General features: G+C 50.9%; 26 non-coding genes across 26 annotated transcripts; 6 read left to right on the top strand and 20 right to left on the bottom strand.

Moving 5' to 3' along the window:
* Nucleotides 1-173: 173 nt before the first annotated feature.
* On the bottom strand, nt 174-245 carry trnae-uuc (transfer RNA glutamic acid (anticodon UUC)). Its single transcript has one exon. It is a non-coding gene; the product is annotated as a tRNA-Glu (tRNA).
* Nucleotides 246-721: 476 nt separating this feature from the next.
* Nucleotides 722-794, bottom strand: trnar-acg (transfer RNA arginine (anticodon ACG)). The gene has a single exon. It is a non-coding gene; the product is annotated as a tRNA-Arg (tRNA).
* Nucleotides 795-1,424: 630 nt separating this feature from the next.
* trnae-cuc (transfer RNA glutamic acid (anticodon CUC)) lies at nt 1,425-1,496 on the top strand. The gene has a single exon. It is a non-coding gene; the product is annotated as a tRNA-Glu (tRNA).
* Nucleotides 1,497-2,308: 812 nt separating this feature from the next.
* On the bottom strand, nt 2,309-2,381 carry trnar-acg (transfer RNA arginine (anticodon ACG)). Its single transcript has one exon. It is a non-coding gene; the product is annotated as a tRNA-Arg (tRNA).
* Nucleotides 2,382-3,011: 630 nt separating this feature from the next.
* On the top strand, nt 3,012-3,083 carry trnae-cuc (transfer RNA glutamic acid (anticodon CUC)). Its single transcript has one exon. It is a non-coding gene; the product is annotated as a tRNA-Glu (tRNA).
* A 265-nt stretch (nt 3,084-3,348) lies between these two features.
* Nucleotides 3,349-3,420, bottom strand: trnae-uuc (transfer RNA glutamic acid (anticodon UUC)). The gene has a single exon. It is a non-coding gene; the product is annotated as a tRNA-Glu (tRNA).
* Nucleotides 3,421-3,894: 474 nt separating this feature from the next.
* trnar-acg (transfer RNA arginine (anticodon ACG)) lies at nt 3,895-3,967 on the bottom strand. Its single transcript has one exon. It is a non-coding gene; the product is annotated as a tRNA-Arg (tRNA).
* A 630-nt stretch (nt 3,968-4,597) lies between these two features.
* On the top strand, nt 4,598-4,669 carry trnae-cuc (transfer RNA glutamic acid (anticodon CUC)). Its single transcript has one exon. It is a non-coding gene; the product is annotated as a tRNA-Glu (tRNA).
* Nucleotides 4,670-4,934: 265 nt separating this feature from the next.
* Nucleotides 4,935-5,006, bottom strand: trnae-uuc (transfer RNA glutamic acid (anticodon UUC)). Its single transcript has one exon. It is a non-coding gene; the product is annotated as a tRNA-Glu (tRNA).
* A 476-nt stretch (nt 5,007-5,482) lies between these two features.
* On the bottom strand, nt 5,483-5,555 carry trnar-acg (transfer RNA arginine (anticodon ACG)). Its single transcript has one exon. It is a non-coding gene; the product is annotated as a tRNA-Arg (tRNA).
* A 1,513-nt stretch (nt 5,556-7,068) lies between these two features.
* trnar-acg (transfer RNA arginine (anticodon ACG)) lies at nt 7,069-7,141 on the bottom strand. The gene has a single exon. It is a non-coding gene; the product is annotated as a tRNA-Arg (tRNA).
* Nucleotides 7,142-7,771: 630 nt separating this feature from the next.
* Nucleotides 7,772-7,843, top strand: trnae-cuc (transfer RNA glutamic acid (anticodon CUC)). The gene has a single exon. It is a non-coding gene; the product is annotated as a tRNA-Glu (tRNA).
* A 265-nt stretch (nt 7,844-8,108) lies between these two features.
* Nucleotides 8,109-8,180, bottom strand: trnae-uuc (transfer RNA glutamic acid (anticodon UUC)). The gene has a single exon. It is a non-coding gene; the product is annotated as a tRNA-Glu (tRNA).
* Nucleotides 8,181-8,656: 476 nt separating this feature from the next.
* trnar-acg (transfer RNA arginine (anticodon ACG)) lies at nt 8,657-8,729 on the bottom strand. The gene has a single exon. It is a non-coding gene; the product is annotated as a tRNA-Arg (tRNA).
* Nucleotides 8,730-9,359: 630 nt separating this feature from the next.
* Nucleotides 9,360-9,431, top strand: trnae-cuc (transfer RNA glutamic acid (anticodon CUC)). Its single transcript has one exon. It is a non-coding gene; the product is annotated as a tRNA-Glu (tRNA).
* A 265-nt stretch (nt 9,432-9,696) lies between these two features.
* On the bottom strand, nt 9,697-9,768 carry trnae-uuc (transfer RNA glutamic acid (anticodon UUC)). Its single transcript has one exon. It is a non-coding gene; the product is annotated as a tRNA-Glu (tRNA).
* A 475-nt stretch (nt 9,769-10,243) lies between these two features.
* trnar-acg (transfer RNA arginine (anticodon ACG)) lies at nt 10,244-10,316 on the bottom strand. Its single transcript has one exon. It is a non-coding gene; the product is annotated as a tRNA-Arg (tRNA).
* Nucleotides 10,317-11,275: 959 nt separating this feature from the next.
* On the bottom strand, nt 11,276-11,347 carry trnae-uuc (transfer RNA glutamic acid (anticodon UUC)). The gene has a single exon. It is a non-coding gene; the product is annotated as a tRNA-Glu (tRNA).
* Nucleotides 11,348-11,824: 477 nt separating this feature from the next.
* Nucleotides 11,825-11,897, bottom strand: trnar-acg (transfer RNA arginine (anticodon ACG)). Its single transcript has one exon. It is a non-coding gene; the product is annotated as a tRNA-Arg (tRNA).
* Nucleotides 11,898-12,527: 630 nt separating this feature from the next.
* Nucleotides 12,528-12,599, top strand: trnae-cuc (transfer RNA glutamic acid (anticodon CUC)). Its single transcript has one exon. It is a non-coding gene; the product is annotated as a tRNA-Glu (tRNA).
* Nucleotides 12,600-12,864: 265 nt separating this feature from the next.
* Nucleotides 12,865-12,936, bottom strand: trnae-uuc (transfer RNA glutamic acid (anticodon UUC)). Its single transcript has one exon. It is a non-coding gene; the product is annotated as a tRNA-Glu (tRNA).
* A 476-nt stretch (nt 12,937-13,412) lies between these two features.
* trnar-acg (transfer RNA arginine (anticodon ACG)) lies at nt 13,413-13,485 on the bottom strand. The gene has a single exon. It is a non-coding gene; the product is annotated as a tRNA-Arg (tRNA).
* Nucleotides 13,486-14,402: 917 nt separating this feature from the next.
* trnae-uuc (transfer RNA glutamic acid (anticodon UUC)) lies at nt 14,403-14,474 on the bottom strand. Its single transcript has one exon. It is a non-coding gene; the product is annotated as a tRNA-Glu (tRNA).
* A 475-nt stretch (nt 14,475-14,949) lies between these two features.
* On the bottom strand, nt 14,950-15,022 carry trnar-acg (transfer RNA arginine (anticodon ACG)). Its single transcript has one exon. It is a non-coding gene; the product is annotated as a tRNA-Arg (tRNA).
* Nucleotides 15,023-16,535: 1,513 nt separating this feature from the next.
* trnar-acg (transfer RNA arginine (anticodon ACG)) lies at nt 16,536-16,608 on the bottom strand. Its single transcript has one exon. It is a non-coding gene; the product is annotated as a tRNA-Arg (tRNA).
* Nucleotides 16,609-17,575: 967 nt separating this feature from the next.
* Nucleotides 17,576-17,647, bottom strand: trnae-uuc (transfer RNA glutamic acid (anticodon UUC)). Its single transcript has one exon. It is a non-coding gene; the product is annotated as a tRNA-Glu (tRNA).
* Nucleotides 17,648-17,886: the final 239 nt, after the last annotated feature.

The following is a 17,886-nucleotide window of genomic DNA, read 5'->3' as shown; positions in this document are numbered from 1 at the left end:
GCCAACGTTCCACCTACAGTCCTCCGCTCTACCAGCTGAGCTATCGAAGGTATGCAGGGAAAGAGAAGAACCTCAACCTATCAGGTTGCTGCAGCTCCACTGCTGGCTAAAAGCGATTCAGTAATAGACAGAAGCTCTGGCTGTTCGATAAGGGGAGCAAAGACAAGCCAAACTTCCCATACCGGGAGTCGAACCCGGGCCGCCTGGGTGAAAACCAGGAATCCTGACCGCTAGACCATATGGGAAAGCCCGCAAACGCCGGTCAGGCTTGTGTGCCATTTTTCATGCGTGTGGCCAGTACAAGGGCAGGGTTATGTTAGGCCCTTTGGCATTCAGTGTGTGACCGTCGCCTTTAAGAATATGGCAATGTTCCGAAGGGATTGTTTACTGAATTCACTTGTACCAGACTCGATGGAGGGAGATGTCATTTGTCTCTCCCAGGGGGTGCAGCTCTCTCCCATTCTTGTGTTCGCATAAAAAGATACTATAAACTGGTCATTAAAGCAAGGTCCCCGTGACAGTGCTTATGCGATGCATTTGAAAGCACGCACGGTATTGTATGGTAGGTGCTATCTAGCTGACAAAACGGCCTATGGTTGGACTGTCAGTTTACAAGAAAAAAAAAAACTAACCATTCCAATACCAATAGTCAAAAACTATGGGCTAATAAAACAAACTAATAAAACTGCTGTAGGCTGATAGCGAAGCAAAAGAGGCAGATCGAGCCAGCCAGGAGTCGAACCTAGAATCTTCTGATCCGTAGTCAGACGCGTTATCCATTGCGCCACTGGCCCACCGGTGAGGCGCCCTGGTGTTTACACGTATCTTGGTGGTGTTTGCCTGGAGCGGGGCCTGTCGCAACATCAACTTTTTCTCATGCCATTAACAGGCCTGGAGCCAACGTAAGGAAGCGCTCCAAAGAGGGGTCTGCTATGAAAAGCTTGAAGACGGAGGCGTCACATGTTAGGGATCTCTGTCTTCCTGGCGTGGCTAACGTAGCTGGGTAGCAAATTACTTTAAAACAGTGCAAGGCTGGCCGCTCAAAAAGCCAGGCATACCTCAGAGACGACGACACTCTGTGCTATGCGCTCTGTCAACCTCGAGCTCCTTCGCCAGATGCTCTGCAGAAGAAGGGCTGAAAACAAAAAGCGGAGTGAGTCAGGCACCTCTTGGCACTGAGAGCACGGCTGGGCTCTCCCTGTTGTCTTTTGCAAGCTGCTTTGATTGAATTGCAAGTTGCGATGTTGTTAGGATGTTCTCACAGAGCATGTGACAGTTTCTCAGTGGAAGAACTGTGATCCAGGGTCAGAGACTCTCTCCTCTCCAAGAGGAAAAGGCTAGCCTTAGTGGTTTTGCTTGAGAAATTGCAGCAAAATCTGGTAGAGGCCCACAGGCAGGCTTGAGGAGACAGGCTGAACAGCCCTTCCCTGGTGGTCTAGTGGTTAGGATTCGGCGCTCTCACCGCCGCGGCCCGGGTTCGATTCCCGGTCAGGGAACGTTCCTTTTGCCCTCCAGCGCGGCCAAGAAAATGTTTGAGTGTGAAAAGTGACCTCCTTCGAGCCGGAGTCGAACCAGCGACCTAAGGATTGCCAACGTTCCACCTACAGTCCTCCGCTCTACCAGCTGAGCTATCGAAGGTATGCAGGGAAAGAGAAGAACCTCAACCTATCAGGTTGCTGCAGCTCCACTGCTGGCTAAAAGCGATTCAGTAATAGACAGAAGCTCTGGCTGTTCGATAAGGGGAGCAAAGACAAGCCAAACTTCCCATACCGGGAGTCGAACCCGGGCCGCCTGGGTGAAAACCAGGAATCCTGACCGCTAGCCCATATGGGAAAGCCCGCAAACACCGGTCAGGCTTGTGTGCCATTTTTCATGCGTGTGGCCAGTACAAGGGCAGGGTTATGTTAGGCCCTTTGGCATTCAGTGTGTGACCGTCGCCTTTAAGAATATGGCAATGTTCCGAAGGGATTGTTTACTGAATTCACTTGTACCAGACTCGATGGAGGGAGATGTCATTTGACTCTCCCAGGGGGTGCAGCTCTCTCCCATTCTTGTGTTCGCATAAAAAGATACTATAAACTGGTCATTAAAGCAAGGTCCCCGTGACAGTGCTTATGCGATGCATTTGAAAGCACGCACGGTATTGTATGGTAGGTGCTATCTAGCTGACAAAACGGCCTATGGTTGGACTGTCAGTTTACAAGAAAAAAAAAACTAACCATTCCAATACCAATAGTCAAAAACTATGGGCTAATAAAACAAACTAATAAAACTGCTGTAGGCTGATAGCGAAGCAAACGAGGCAGATCGAGCCAGCCAGGAGTAGAACCTAGAATCTTCTGATCCGTAGTCAGACGCGTTATCCATTGCGCCACTGGCCCACCGGTCAGGCGCCCTGGTGTTTACACGCATCTTGGTGGTGTTCGCCTGGAGCGGGGCCTGTTGCAACATCAACTTTTTCTCATGCCATTAACAGGCCTGGAGCCAACGTAAGGAAGCGCTCCGATGAGGGGTCTGCTATGAAAAGCTTGAAGACGGAGGCGTCACATGTTAGGGATCTCTGTCTTCCTGGCTTGGCTAACGTAGCTGGGTAGCAAATTACTTTAAAACAGTGCAAGGCTGGCCGCTCAAAAAACCAGGCATACCTCAGAGACGACGACACTCTGTGCTATGCGCTCTGTCAACCTGGAGCTCCTTCGCCAGATGCTCTGCAGAAGAAGGGCTGAAAACAAAAAGCGGAGTGAGTCAGGCACCTCTTGGCACTGAGAGCACGGCTGGGCTCTCCTTGTTGTCTTTTGCAAGCTGCTTTGATTGAATTGCAAGTTGCGGTGTTGTTAGGATGTTCTCACGGAGCATGTGACAGTTTCTCAGTGGAAGAACTGTGATCCAGGGTCAGAGACTCTCTCCTCTCCAAGAGGAAAAGGCTAGCCTTAGCGGTTTTGCTTGAGAAATTGCAGCAAAATCTGGTAGAGGCCCACAGCCAGGCTTGAGGAGACAGGCTGAACAGCCCTTCCCTGGTGGTCTAGTGGTTAGGATTCGGCGCTCTCACCGCCGCGGCCCGGGTTCGATTCCCGGTGAGGGAACGTTCCTTTTGCCCTCCAGCGCGGCCAAGAAAATGTTTGAGTGTGAAAAGTGACCTCCTTCGAGCCGGAGTCGAACCAGCGACCTAAGGATTGCCAACGGTCCACCTACAGTCCTCCGCTCTACCAGCTGAGCTATCGAAGTTATGCAGGGAAAGAGAAGAACCTCAACCTATCAGGTTGCTGCAGCTCCACTGCTGGCTAAAAGCGATTCAGTAATAGACAGAAGCTCTGGCTGTTCGATAAGGGGAGCAAAGACAAGCCAAACTTCCCATACCGGGAGTCGAACCCGGGCCGCCTGGGTGAAAACCAGGAATCCTGACCGCTAGACCATATGGGAAAGCCCGCAAACGCCGGTCAGGCTTGTGTGCCATTTTTCATGCGTGTGGCCAGTACAAGGGCAGGGTTATGTTAGGCCCTTTGGCATTCAGTGTGTGACCTTCGCCTTTAAGAATATGGCAATGTTCCGAAGGGATTGTTTACTGAATTCACTTGTACCAGACTCGATGGAGGGAGATGTCATTGGTCTCTCCCAGGGGGTGCAGCTCTCTCCCATTCTTGTGTTCGCATAAAAAGATACTATAAACTGGTCATTAAAGCAAGGTCCCCGTGACAGTGCTTATGCGATGCATTTGAAAGCACGCACGGTATTGTATGGTAGGCGCTATCTAGCTGACAAAACGGCCTATGGTTGGACTGTCAGTTTACAAGAAAAAAAAACTAACCATTCCAATACCAATAGTCAAAAACTATGGGCTAATAAAACAAGCTAATAAAACTGCTGTAGGCTGATAGCGAAGCAAAAGAGGCAGATCGAGCCAGCCAGGAGTCGAACCTAGAATCTTCTGATCCGTAGTCAGACGCGTTATCCATTGCGCCACTGGCCCACCGGTGAGGCGCCCTGGTGTTTACACGCATCTTGGTGGTGTTTGCCTGGAGCGGGGCCTGTCGCAACATCAACTTTTTCTCATGCCATTAACAGGCCTGGAGCCAACGTAAGGAAGCGCTCCAAAGAGGGGTCTGCTATGAAAAGCTTGAAGACGGAGGCGTCACATGTTAGGGATCTCTGTCTTCCTGGCGTGGCTAACGTAGCTGGGTAGCAAATTACTTTAAAACAGTGCAAGGCTGGCCGCTCAAAAAGCCAGGCATACCTCAGAGACGACGACACTCTGTGCTATGCGCTCTGTCAACCTGGAGCTCCTTCGCCAGATGCTCTGCAGAAGAAGGGCTGAAAACAAAAAGCGGAGTGAGTCAGGCACCTCTTGGCACTGAGAGCACGGCTGGGCTCTCCTTGTTGTCTTTTGCAAGCTGCTTTGATTGAATTGCAAGTTGCGGTGTTGTTAGGATGTTCTCACAGAGCATGTGACAGTTTCTCAGTGGAAGAACTGTGATCCAGGGTCAGAGACTCTCTCCTCTCCAAGAGGAAAAGGCTAGCCTTAGCGGTTTTGCTTGAGAAATTGCAGCAAAATCTGGTAGAGGCCCACAGGCAGGCTTGAGGAGACAGGCTGAACAGCCCTTCCCTGGTGGTCTAGTGGTTAGGATTCGGCGCTCTCATTGCCGCGGCCCGGGTTCGATTCCCGGTCAGGGAACGTTCCTTTTGCCCTCCAGCGCGGCCAAGAAAATGTTTGAGTGTGAAAAGTGACCTCCTTCGAGCCGGAGTCGAACCAGCGACCTAAGGATTGCCAACGTTCCACCTACAGTCCTCCGCTCTACCAGCTGAGCTATCGAAGGTATGCAGGGAAAGAGAAGAACCTCAACCTATCAGGTTGCTGCAGCTCCACTGCTGGCTAAAAGCGATTCAGTAATAGACAGAAGCTCTGGCTGTTCGATAAGGGGAGCAAAGACAAGCCAAACTTCCCATACCGGGAGTCGAACCCGGGCCGCCTGGGTGAAAACCAGGAATCCTGACCGCTAGACCATATGGGAAAGCCCGCAAATGCCGGTCAGGCTTGTGTGCCATTTTTCATGCGTGTGGCCAGTACAAGGGCAGGGTTATGTTAGGCCCTTTGGCATTCAGTGTGTGACCGTCGCCTTTAAGAATATGGCAATGTTCCGAAGGGATTGTTTACTGAATTCACTTGTACCAGACTCGATGGAGGGAGATGTCATTTGTCTCTCCCAGGGGGTGCAGCTCTCTCCCATTCTTGTGTTCGCATAAAAAGATACTATAAACTGGTCATTAAAGCAAGGTCCCCGTGACAGTGCTTATGCAATGCATTTGAAAGCACGCACGGTATTGTATGGTAGGTGCTATCTAGCTGACAAAACGGCCTATGGTTGGACTGTCAGTTTACAAGAAAAAAAAAAACTAACCATTCCAATACCAATAGTCAAAAACTATGGGCTAATAAAACAAACTAATAAAACTGCTGTAGGCTGATAGCGAAGCAAAAGAGGCAGATCGAGCCAGCCAGGAGTCGAACCTAGAATCTTCTGATCCGTAGTCAGACGCGTTATCCATTGCGCCACTGGCCCACCGGTGAGGCGCCCTGGTGTTTACACGCATCTTGGTGGTGTTTGCCTGGAGCGGGGCCTGTCGCAACATCAACTTTTTCTCATGCCATTAACAGGCCTGGAGCCAACGTAAGGAAGCGCTCCAAAGAGGGGTCTGCTATGAAAAGCTTGAAGACGGAGGCGTCACATGTTAGGGATCTCTGTCTTCCTGGCGTGGCTAACGTAGCTGGGTAGCAAATTACTTTAAAACAGTGCAAGGCTGGCCGCTCAAAAAGCCAGGCATACCTCAGAGACGACGACACTCTGTGCTATGCGCTCTGTCAACCTGGAGCTCCTTCGCCAGATGCTCTGCAGAAGAAGGGCTGAAAACAAAAAGCGGAGTGAGTCAGGCACCTCTTGGCACTGAGAGCACGGCTGGGCTCTCCTTGTTGTCTTTTGCAAGCTGCTTTGATTGAATTGCAAGTTGCGGTGTTGTTAGGATGTTCTCACGGAGCATGTGACAGTTTCTCAGTGGAAGAACTGTGATCCAGGGTCAGAGACTCTCTCCTCTCCAAGAGGAAAAGGCTAGCCTTAGCGGTTTTGCTTGAGAAATTGCAGCAAAATCTGGTAGAGGCCCACAGGCAGGCTTGAGGAGACAGGCTGAACAGCCCTTCCCTGGTGGTCTAGTGGTTAGGATTCGTCGCTCTCACCGCCGCGGCCCGGGTTCGATTCCCGGTCAGGGAAAGTTCCTTTTGCCCTCCAGCGCGGCCAAGAAAATGTTTGAGTGTGAAAAGTGACCTCCTTCGAGCCGGAGTCGAACCAGCGACCTAAGGATTGCCAATGGTCCACCTACAGTCCTCCGCTCTACCAGCTGAGCTATCGAAGGTATGCAGGAAAAGAGAAGAACCTCAACCTATCAGGTTGCTGCAGCTCCACTGCTGGCTAAAAGCGATTCAGTAATAGACAGAAGCTCTGGCTGTTCGATAAGGGGAGCAAAGACTAGCCAAACTTCCCATACCGGGAGTCGAACCGGGGCCGCCTGGGTGAAAACCAGGAATCCTGACCGCTAGACCATATGGGAAAGCCCGCAAACGCCGATCAGGCTTGTGTGCCATTTTTCATGCGTGTGGCCAGTACAAGGGCAGGGTTATGTTAGGCCCTTTGGCATTCAGTGTGTGACCGTCGCCTTTAAGAATATGGCAATGTTCCGAAGGGATTGTTTACTGAATTCACTTGTACCAGACTCGATGGAGGGAGATGTCATTTGTCTCTCCCAGGGGGTGCAGCTCTCTCCCATTCTTGTGTTCGCATAAAAAGATACTATAAACTGGTCATTAAAGCAAGGTCCCCGTGACAGTGCTTATGCGATGCATTTGAAAGCACGCACGGTATTGTATGGTAGGCGCTATCTAGCTGACAAAACGGCCTATGGTTGGACTGTCAGTTTACAAGAAAAAAAAACTAACCATTCCAATACCAATAGTCAAAAACTATGGGCTAATAAAACAAGCTAATAAAACTGCTGTAGGTTGATAGCGAAGCAAAAGAGGCAGATCGAGCCAGCCAGGAGTCGAACCTAGAATCTTCTGATCCGTAGTCAGACGCGTTATCCATTGCGCCACTGGCCCACCGGTGAGGCGCCCTGGTGTTTACACGCATCTTGGTGGTGTTTGCCTGGAGCGGGGCCTGTCGCAACATCAACTTTTTCTCATGCCATTAACAGGCCTGGAGCCAACGTAAGGAAGCGCTCCAAAGAGGGGTCTGCTATGAAAAGCTTGAAGACGGAGGTGTCACATGTTAGGGATCTCTGTCTTCCTGGCGTGGCTAACGTAGCTGGGTAGCAAATTACTTTAAAACAGTGCAAGGCTGGCCGCTCAAAAAGCCAGGCATACCTCAGAGACGACGACACTCTGTGCTATGCGCTCTGTCAACCTCGAGCTCCTTCGCCAGATGCTCTGCAGAAGAAGGGCTGAAAACAAAAAGCGGAGTGAGTCAGGCACCTCTTGGCACTGAGAGCACGGCTGGGCTCTCCTTGTTGTCTTTTGCAAGCTGCTTTGATTGAATTGCAAGTTGCGATGTTGTTAGGATGTTCTCACAGAGCATGTGACAGTTTCTCAGTGGAAGAACTGTGATCCAGGGTCAGAGACTCTCTCCTCTCCAAGAGGAAAAGGCTAGCCTTAGCGGTTTTGCTTGAGAAATTGCAGCAAAATCTGGTAGAGGCCCACAGGCAGGCTTGAGGAGACAGGCTGAACAGCCCTTCCCTGGTGGTCTAGTGGTTAGGATTCGGCGCTCTCACCGCCGCGGCCCGGGTTCGATTCCCGGTCAGGGAACGTTCCTTTTGCCCTCCAGCGCGGCCAAGAAAATGTTTGAGTGTGAAAAGTGACCTCCTTCGAGCCGGAGTCGAACCAGCGACCTAAGGATTGCCAACGTTCCACCTACAGTCCTCCGCTCTACCAGCTGAGCTATCGAAGGTATGCAGGGAAAGAGAAGAACCTCAACCTATCAGGTTGCTGCAGCTCCACTGCTGGCTAAAAGCGATTCAGTAATAGACAGAAGCTCTGGCTGTTCGATAAGGGGAGCAAAGACAAGCCAAACTTCCCATACCGGGAGTCGAACCCGGGCCGCCTGGGTGAAAACCAGGAATCCTGACCGCTAGACCATATGGGAAAGCCCGCAAATGCCGGTCAGGCTTGTGTGCCATTTTTCATGCGTGTGGCCAGTACAAGGGCAGGGTTATGTTAGGCCCTTTGGCATTCAGTGTGTGACCGTCGCCTTTAAGAATATGGCAATGTTCCGAAGGGATTGTTTACTGAATTCACTTGTACCAGACTCGATGGAGGGAGATGTCATTTGTCTCTCCCAGGGGGTGCAGCTCTCTCCCATTCTTGTGTTCGCATAAAAAGATACTATAAACTGGTCATTAAAGCAAGGTCCCCGTGACAGTGCTTATGCGATGCATTTGAAAGCACGCACGGTATTGTATGGTAGGTGCTATCTAGCTGACAAAACGGCCTATGGTTGGACTGTCAGTTTACAAGAAAAAAAAAAACTAACCATTCCAATACCAATAGTCAAAAACTATGGGCTAATAAAACAAACTAATAAAACTGCTGTAGGCTGATAGCGAAGCAAAAGAGGCAGATCGAGCCAGCCAGGAGTCGAACCTAGAATCTTCTGATCCGTAGTCAGACGCGTTATCCATTGCGCCACTGGCCCACCGGTGAGGCGCCCTGGTGTTTACACGCATCTTGGTGGTGTTTGCCTGGAGCGGGGCCTGTCGCAACATCAACTTTTTCTCATGCCATTAACAGGCCTGGAGCCAACGTAAGGAAGCGCTCCAAAGAGGGGTCTGCTATGAAAAGCTTGAAGACGGAGGCGTCACATGTTAGGGATCTCTGTCTTCCTGGCGTGGCTAACGTAGCTGGGTAGCAAATTACTTTAAAACAGTGCAAGGCTGGCCGCTCAAAAAGCCAGGCATACCTCAGAGACGACGACACTCTGTGCTATGCGCTCTGTCAACCTCGAGCTCCTTCGCCAGATGCTCTGCAGAAGAAGGGCTGAAAACAAAAAGCGGAGTGAGTCAGGCACCTCTTGGCACTGAGAGCACGGCTGGGCTCTCCTTGTTGTCTTTTGCAAGCTGCTTTGATTGAATTGCAAGTTGCGATGTTGTTAGGATGTTCTCACAGAGCATGTGACAGTTTCTCAGTGGAAGAACTGTGATCCAGGGTCAGAGACTCTCTCCTCTCCAAGAGGAAAAGGCTAGCCTTAGTGGTTTTGCTTGAGAAATTGCAGCAAAATCTGGTAGAGGCCCACAGCCAGGCTTGAGGAGACAGGCTGAACAGCCCTTCCCTGGTGGTCTAGTGGTTAGGATTCGGCGCTCTCACCGCCGCGGCCCGGGTTCGATTCCCGGTCAGGGAACGTTCCTTTTGCCCTCCAGCGCGGCCAAGAAAATGTTTGAGTGTGAAAAGTGACCTCCTTCGAGCCGGAGTCGAACCAGCGACCTAAGGATTGCCAACGTTCCACCTACAGTCCTCCGCTCTACCAGCTGAGCTATCGAAGGTATGCAGGGAAAGAGAAGAACCTCAACCTATCAGATTGCTGCAGCTCCACTGCTGGCTAAAAGCGATTCAGTAATAGACAGAAGCTCTGGCTGTTCGATAAGGGGAGCAAAGACAAGCCAAACTTCCCATACCGGGAGTCGAACCCGGGCCGCCTGGGTGAAAACCAGGAATCCTGACCGCTAGACCATATGGGAAAGCCCGCAAACACCGGTCAGGCTTGTGTGCCATTTTTCATGCGTGTGGCCAGTACAAGGGCAGGGTTATGTTAGGCCCTTTGGCATTCAGTGTGTGACCGTCGCCTTTAAGAATATGGCAATGTTCCGAAGGGATTGTTTACTGAATTCACTTGTACCAGACTCAATGGAGGGAGATGTCATTTGTCTCTCCCAGGGGGTGCAGCTCTCTCCCATTCTTGTGTTCGCATAAAAAGATACTATAAACTGGTCATTAAAGCAAGGTCCCCGTGACAGTGCTTATGCGATGCATTTGAAAGCACGCACGGTATTGTATGGTAGGTGCTATCTAGCTGACAAAACGGCCTATGGTTGGACTGTCAGTTTACAAGAAAAAAAAAACTAACCATTCCAATACCAATAGTCAAAAACTATGGGCTAATAAAACAAACTAATAAAACTGCTGTAGGCTGATAGCGAAGCAAACGAGGCAGATCGAGCCAGCCAGGAGTAGAACCTAGAATCTTCTGATCCGTAGTCAGACGCGTTATCCATTGCGCCACTGGCCCACCGGTCAGGCGCCCTGGTGTTTACACGCATCTTGGTGGTGTTCGCCTGGAGCGGGGCCTGTCGCAACATCAACTTTTTCTCATGCCATTAACAGGCCTGGAGCCAACGTAAGGAAGCGCTCCGATGAGGGGTCTGCTATGAAAAGCTTGAAGACGGAGGCGTCACATGTTAGGGATCTCTGTCTTCCTGGCGTGGCTAACGTAGCTGGGTAGCAAATTACTTTAAAACAGTGCAAGGCTGGCCGCTCAAAAAACCAGGCATACCTCAGAGACGACGACACTCTGTGCTATGCGCTCTGTCAACCTCGAGCTCCTTCGCCAGATGCTCTGCAGAAGAAGGGCTGAAAACAAAAAGCGGAGTGAGTCAGGCACCTCTTGGCACTGAGAGCACGGCTGGGCTCTCCTTGTTGTCTTTTGCAAGCTGCTTTGATTGAAGTGCAAGTTGCGGTGTTGTTAGGATGTTCTCACGGAGCATGTGACAGTTTCTCAGTGGAAGAACTGTGATCCAGGGTCAGAGACTCTCTCCTCTCCAATAGGAAAAGGCTAGCCTTAGCGGTTTTGCTTGAGAAATTGCAGCAAAATCTGGTAGAGGCCCACAGCCAGGCTTGAGGAGACAGGCTGAACAGCCCTACCCTGGTGGTCAGGATTCGGCGCTCTCACCGCCGCGGCCCGGGTTCGATTCCCGGTCAGGGAACGTTCCTTTTGCCCTCCAGCGCGGCCAAGAAAATGTTTGAGTGTGAAAAGTGACCTCCTTCGAGCCGGAGTCGAACCAGCGACCTAAGGATTGCCAACGTTCCATCTACAGTCCTCCGCTCTACCAGCTGAGCTATCGAAGGTATGCAGGGAAAGAGAAGAACCTCAACCTATCAGGTTGCTGCAGCTCCACTGCTGGCTAAAAGCGATTCAGTAATAGACAGAAGCTCTGGCTGTTCGATAAGGGGAGCAAAGACAAGCCAAACTTCCCATACCGGGAGTCGAACCCGGGCCGCCTGGGTGAAAACCAGGAATCCTGACCGCTAGACCATATGGGAAAGCCCGCAAACGCCGGTCAGGCTTGTGTGCCATTTTTCATGCGTGTGGCCAGTACAAGGGCAGGGTTATGTTAGGCCCTTTGGCATTCAGTGTGTGACCGTCGCCTTTAAGAATATGGCAATGTTCCGAAGGGATTGTTTACTGAATTCACTTATACCAGACTCGATGGAGGGAGATGTCATTTGTCTCTCCCAGGGGGTGCAGCTCTCTCCCATTCTTGTGTTCGCATAAAAAGATACTATAAACTGGTCATTAAAGCAAGGTCCCCGTGACAGTGCTTATACGATGCATTTGAAAGCACGCACGGTATTGTATGGTAGGTGCTATCTAGCTGACAAAACGGCCTATGGTTGGACTGTCAGTTTACAAGAAAAAAAAAAAACTAACCATTCCAATACCAATAGTCAAAAACTATGGGCTAATAAAACAAACTAATAAAACTGCTGTAGGCTGATAGCGAAGCAAAAGAGGCAGATCGAGCCAGCCAGGAGTCGAACCTAGAATCTTCTGATCCGTAGTCAGACGCGTTATCCATTGCGCCACTGGCCCACCGGTGAGGCGCCCTGGTGTTTACACGCATCTTGGTGGTGTTTGCCTGGAGCGGGGCCTGTCGCAACATCAACTTTTTCTCATGCCATTAACAGGCCTGGAGCCAACGTAAGGAAGCGCTCCAAAGAGGGGTCTGCTATGAAAAGCTTGAAGACGGAGGCGTCACATGTTAGGGATCTCTGTCTTCCTGGCGTGGCTAACGTAGCTGGGTAGCAAATTACTTTAAAACAGTGCAAGGCTGGCCGCTCAAAAAGCCAGGCATACCTCAGAGACGACGACACTCTGTGCTATGCGCTCTGTCAACCTGGAGCTCCTTCGCCAGATGCTCTGCAGAAGAAGGGCTGAAAACAAAAAGCGGAGTGAGTCAGGCACCTCTTGGCACTGAGAGCACGGCTGGGCTCTCCTTGTTGTCTTTTGCAAGCTGCTTTGATTGAATTGCAAGTTGCGGTGTTGTTAGGATGTTCTCACAGAGCATGTGACAGTTTCTCAGTGGAAGAACTGTGATCCAGGGTCAGAGACTCTCTCCTCTCCAAGAGGAAAAGGCTAGCCTTAGCGGTTTTGCTTGAGAAATTGCAGCAAAATCTGGTAGAGGCCCACAGGCAGGCTTGAGGAGACAGGCTGAACAGCCCTTCCCTGGTGGTCTAGTGGTTAGGATTCGGCGCTCTCACCGCCGCGGCCCGGGTTCGATTCCCGGTCAGGGAACGTTCCTTTTGCCCTCCAGCGCGGCCAAGAAAATGTTTGAGTGTGAAAAGTGACCTCCTTCGAGCCGGAGTCGAACCAGCGACCTAAGGATTGCCAACGTTCCACCTACAGTCCTCCGCTCTACCAGCTGAGCTATCGAAGGTATGCAGGGAAAGAGAAGAACCTCAACCTATCAGGTTGCTGCAGCTCCACTGCTGGCTAAAAGCGATTCAGTAATAGACAGAAGCTCTGGCTGTTCGATAAGGGGAGCAAAGACAAGCCAAACTTCCCATACCGGGAGTCGAACCCGGGCCGCCTGGGTGAAAACCAGGAATCCTGACCGCTAGACCATATGGGAAAGCCCGCAAATGCCGGTCAGGCTTGTGTGCCATTTTTCATGCGTGTGGCCAGTACAAGGGCAGGGTTATGTTAGGCCCTTTGGCATTCAGTGTGTGACCGTCGCCTTTAAGAATATGGCAATGTTCCGAAGGGATTGTTTACTGAATTCACTTGTACCAGACTCGATGGAGGGAGATGTCATTTGTCTCTCCCAGGGGGTGCAGCTCTCTCCCATTCTTGTGTTCGCATAAAAAGATACTATAAACTGGTCATTAAAGCAAGGTCCCCGTGACAGTGCTTATGCGATGCATTTGAAAGCACGCACGGTATTGTATGGTAGGTGCTATCTAGCTGACAAAACGGCCTATGGTTGGACTGTCAGTTTACAAGAAAAAAAAAAACTAACCATTCCAATACCAATAGTCAAAAACTATGGGCTAATAAAACAAACTAATAAAACTGCTGTAGGCTGATAGCGAAGCAAAAGAGGCAGATCGAGCCAGCCAGGAGTCGAACCTAGAATCTTCTGATCCGTAGTCAGACGCGTTATCCATTGCGCCACTGGCCCACCGGTGAGGCGCCCTGGTGTTTACACGCATCTTGGTGGTGTTTGCCTGGAGCGGGGCCTGTCGCAACATCAACTTTTTCTCATGCCATTAACAGGCCTGGAGCCAACGTAAGGAAGCGCTCCAAAGAGGGGTCTGCTATGAAAAGCTTGAAGACGGAGGCGTCACATGTTAGGGATCTCTGTCTTCCTGGCGTGGCTAACGTAGCTGGGTAGCAAATTACTTTAAAACAGTGCAAGGCTGGCCGCTCAAAAAGCCAGGCATACCTCAGAGACGACGACACTCTGTGCTATGCGCTCTGTCAACCTCGAGCTCCTTCGCCAGATGCTCTGCAGAAGAAGGGCTGAAAACAAAAAGCGGAGTGAGTCAGGCACCTCTTGGCACTGAGAGCACGGCTGGGCTCTCCTTGTTGTCTTTTGCAAGCTGCTTTGATTGAATTGCAAGTTGCGATGTTGTTAGGATGTTCTCACAGAGCATGTGACAGTTTCTCAGTGGAAGAACTGTGATCCAGGGTCAGAGACTCTCTCCTCTCCAAGAGGAAAAGGCTAGCCTTAGTGGTTTTGCTTGAGAAATTGCAGCAAAATCTGGTAGAGGCCCACAGCCAGGCTTGAGGAGACAGGCTGAACAGCCCTTCCCTGGTGGTCTAGTGGTTAGGATTCCTTTTGCCCTCCAGCGCGGCCAAGAAAATGTTTGAGTGTGAAAAGTGACCTCCTTCGAGCCGGAGTCGAACCAGCGACCTAAGGATTGCCAACGTTCCATCTACAGTCCTCCGCTCTACCAGCTGAGCTATCGAAGGTATGCAGGGAAAGAGAAGAACCTCAACCTATCAGGTTGCTGCAGCTCCACTGCTGGCTAAAAGCGATTCAGTAATAGACAGAAGCTCTGGCTGTTCGATAAGGGGAGCAAAGACAAGCCAAACTTCCCATACCGGGAGTCGAACCCGGGCCGCCTGGGTGAAAACCAGGAATCCTGACCGCTAGACCATATGGGAAAGCCCGCAAACGCCGGTCAGGCTTGTGTGCCATTTTTCATGCGTGTGGCCAGTACAAGGGCAGGGTTATGTTAGGCCCTTTGGCATTCAGTGTGTGACCGTCGCCTTTAAGAATATGGCAATGTTCCGAAGGGATTGTTTACTGAATTCACTTGTACCAGACTCGATGGAGGGAGATGTCATTTGTCTCTCCCAGGGGGTGCAGCTCTCTCCCATTCTTGTGTTCGCATAAAAAGATACTATAAACTGGTCATTAAAGCAAGGTCCCCGTGACAGTGCTTATACGATGCATTTGAAAGCACCCACGGTATTGTATGGTAGGTGCTATCTAGCTGACAAAACGGCCTATGGTTGGACTGTCAGTTTACAAGAAAAAAAAAACTAACCATTCCAATACCAATAGTCAAAAACTATGGGCTAATAAAACAAACTAATAAAACTGCTGTAGGCTGATAGCGAAGCAAAAGAGGCAGATCGAGCCAGTCAGGAGTCGAACCTAGAATCTTCTGATCCGTAGTCAGACGCGTTATCCATTGCGCCACTGGCCCACCGGTCAGGCGCCCTGGTGTTTACACGCATCTTGGTGGTGTTCGCCTGGAGCGGGGCCTGTCGCAACATCAACTTTTTCTCATGCCATTAACAGGCCTGGAGCCAACGTAAGGAAGCGCTCCGATGAGGGGTCTGCTATGAAAAGCTTGAAGACGGAGGCGTCACATGTTAGGGATCTCTGTCTTCCTGGCGTGGCTAACGTAGCTGGGTAGCAAATTACTTTAAAACAGTGCAAGGCTGGCCGCTCAAAAAACCAGGCATACCTCAGAGACGACGACACTCTGTGCTATGCGCTCTGTCAACCTCGAGCTCCTTCGCCAGATGCTCTGCAGAAGAAGGGCTGAAAACAAAAAGCGGAGTGAGTCAGGCACCTCTTGGCACTGAGAGCACGGCTGGGCTCTCCTTGTTGTCTTTTGCAAGCTGCTTTGATTGAATTGCAAGTTGCGGTGTTGTTAGGATGTTCTCACGGAGCATGTGACAGTTTCTCAGTGGAAGAACTGTGATCCAGGGTCAGAGACTCTCTCCTCTCCAAGAGGAAAAGGCTAGCCTTAGCGGTTTTGCTTGAGAAATTGCAGCAAAATCTGGTAGAGGCCCACAGGCAGGCTTGAGGAGACAGGCTGAACAGCCCTTCCCTGGTGGTCTAGTGGTTAGGATTCGGCGCTCTCACCGCCGCGGCCTGGGTTCGATTCCCGGACAGGGAAAGTTCCTTTTGCCCTCCAGCGCGGCCAAGAAAATGTTTGAGTGTGAAAAGTGACCTCCTTCGAGCCGGAGTCGAACCAGCGACCTAAGGATTGCCAACGGTCCACCTACAGTCCTCCACTCTACCAGCTGAGCTATCGAAGGTATGCAGGGAAAGAGAAGAACCTCAACCTATCAGGTTGCTGCAGCTCCACTGCTGGCTAAAAACGATTCAGTAATAGACAGAAGCTCTGGCTGTTCGATAAGGGGAGCAAAGACAAGCCAAACTTCCCATATCGGGAGTCGAACCCGGGCCGCCTGGGTGAAAACCAGGAATCCTGACCGCTAGACCATATGGGAAAGCCTGCAAGCGCCGGTCAGGCTTGTGTGCCATTTTTCATGCGTGTGGCCAGTACAAGGGCAGGGTTATGTTAGGCCCTTTGGCATTCAGTGTGTGACCGTCGCCTTTAAGAATATGGCAATGTTCCGAAGGGATTGTTTACTGAATTCACTTGTACCAGACTCAATGGAGGGAGATGTCATTTGTCTCTCCCAGGGAGTGCAGCTCTCTCCCATTCTTGTGTTCGCATAAAAAGATACTATGAACTGGTCATTAAAGCAAGGTCCCCGTGACAGTGCTTATGCGATGCATTTGAAAGCACGCACGGTATTGTATGGTAGGCGCTATCTAGCTGACAAAATGGCCTATGGTTGGACTGTCAGTTTACAAGAAAAAAAAACTAACCATTCCAATACCAATAGTCAAAAACTATGGGCTAATAAAACAAGCTAATAAAACTGCTGTAGGCTGATAGCGAAGCAAAAGAGGCAGATCGAGCCAGCCAGGAGTCGAACCTAGAATCTTCTGATCCGTAGTCAGACGCGTTATCCATTGCGCCACTGGCCCACCGGTCAGGCGCCCTGGTGTTTACACGCATCTTGGTGGTGTTCGCCTGGAGCGGGGCCTGTCGCAACATCAACTTTTTCTCATGCCATTAACAGGCCTGGAGCCAACGTAAGGAAGCGCTCCGATGAGGGGTCTGCTATGAAAAGCTTGAAGACGGAGGCGTCACATGTTAGGGATCTCTGTCTTCCTGGCGTGGCTAACGTAGCTGGGTAGCAAATTACTTTAAAACAGTGCAAGGCTGGCCGCTCAAAAAGCCAGGCATACTTCAGAGACGACGACACTCTGTGCTATGCGCTCTGTCAACCTCGAGCTCCTTCGCCAGATGCTCTGCAGAAGAAGGGCTGAAAACAAAAAGCGGAGTGAGTCAGGCACCTCTTGGCACTGAGAGCACGGCTGGGCTCTCCTTGTTGTCTTTTGCAAGCTGCTTTGATTGAATTGCAAGTTGCGGTGTTGTTAGGATGTTCTCACGGAGCATGTGACAGTTTCTCAGTGGAAGAACTGTGATCCAGGGTAAGAGACTCTCTCCTCTCCAAGAGGAAAAGGCTAGCCTTAGCGGTTTTGCTTGAGAAATTGCAGCAAAATCTGGTAGAGGCCCACAGGAAGGCTTGAGGAGACAGGCTGAACAGCCCTTCCCTGGTGGTCTAGTGGTTAGGATTCGGCGCTCTCACCGCCGCGGCCGGGGTTCGATTCCCGGTCAGGGAATGTTCCTTTTGCCCTCCAGCGCGGCCAAGAAAATGTTTGAGTGTGAAAAGTGACCTCCTTCGAGCCGGAGTCGAACCAGCGACCTAAGGATTGCCAACGGTCCACCTACAGTCCTCCGCTCTACCAGCTGAGCTATCGAAGGTATGCAGGGAAAGAGAAGAACCTCAACCTATCAGGTTGCTGCAGCTCCACTGCTGGCTAAAAGCGATTCAGTAATAGACAGAAGCTCTGGCTGTTCGATAAGGGGAGCAAAGACAAGCCAAACTTCCCATACCGGGAGTCGAACCCGGGCCGCCTGGGTGAAAACCAGGAATCCTGACCGCTAGACCATATGGGAAAGCCCGCAAACGCTGGTCAGGCTTGTGTGCCATTTTTCATGCGTGTGGCCAGTACAAGGGCAGGGTTATGTTAGGCCCTTTGGCATTCAGTGTGTGACCGTCGCCTTTAAGAATATGGCAATGTTCCGAAGGGATTGTTTACTGAATTCACTTGTACCAGACTCGATGGAGGGAGATGTCATTTGTCTCTCCCAGGGGGTGCAGCTCTCTCCCATTCTTGTGTTCGCATAAAAAGATA

The sequence above is a fragment of the Pseudorasbora parva genome, chromosome 22 (assembly GCF_024679245.1).
Source record: "Pseudorasbora parva isolate DD20220531a chromosome 22, ASM2467924v1, whole genome shotgun sequence".
In the NCBI taxonomy this organism is placed as follows: domain Eukaryota; kingdom Metazoa; phylum Chordata; class Actinopteri; order Cypriniformes; family Gobionidae; genus Pseudorasbora; species Pseudorasbora parva.
This window is presented reverse-complemented; position numbering and strand designations above follow the sequence as displayed.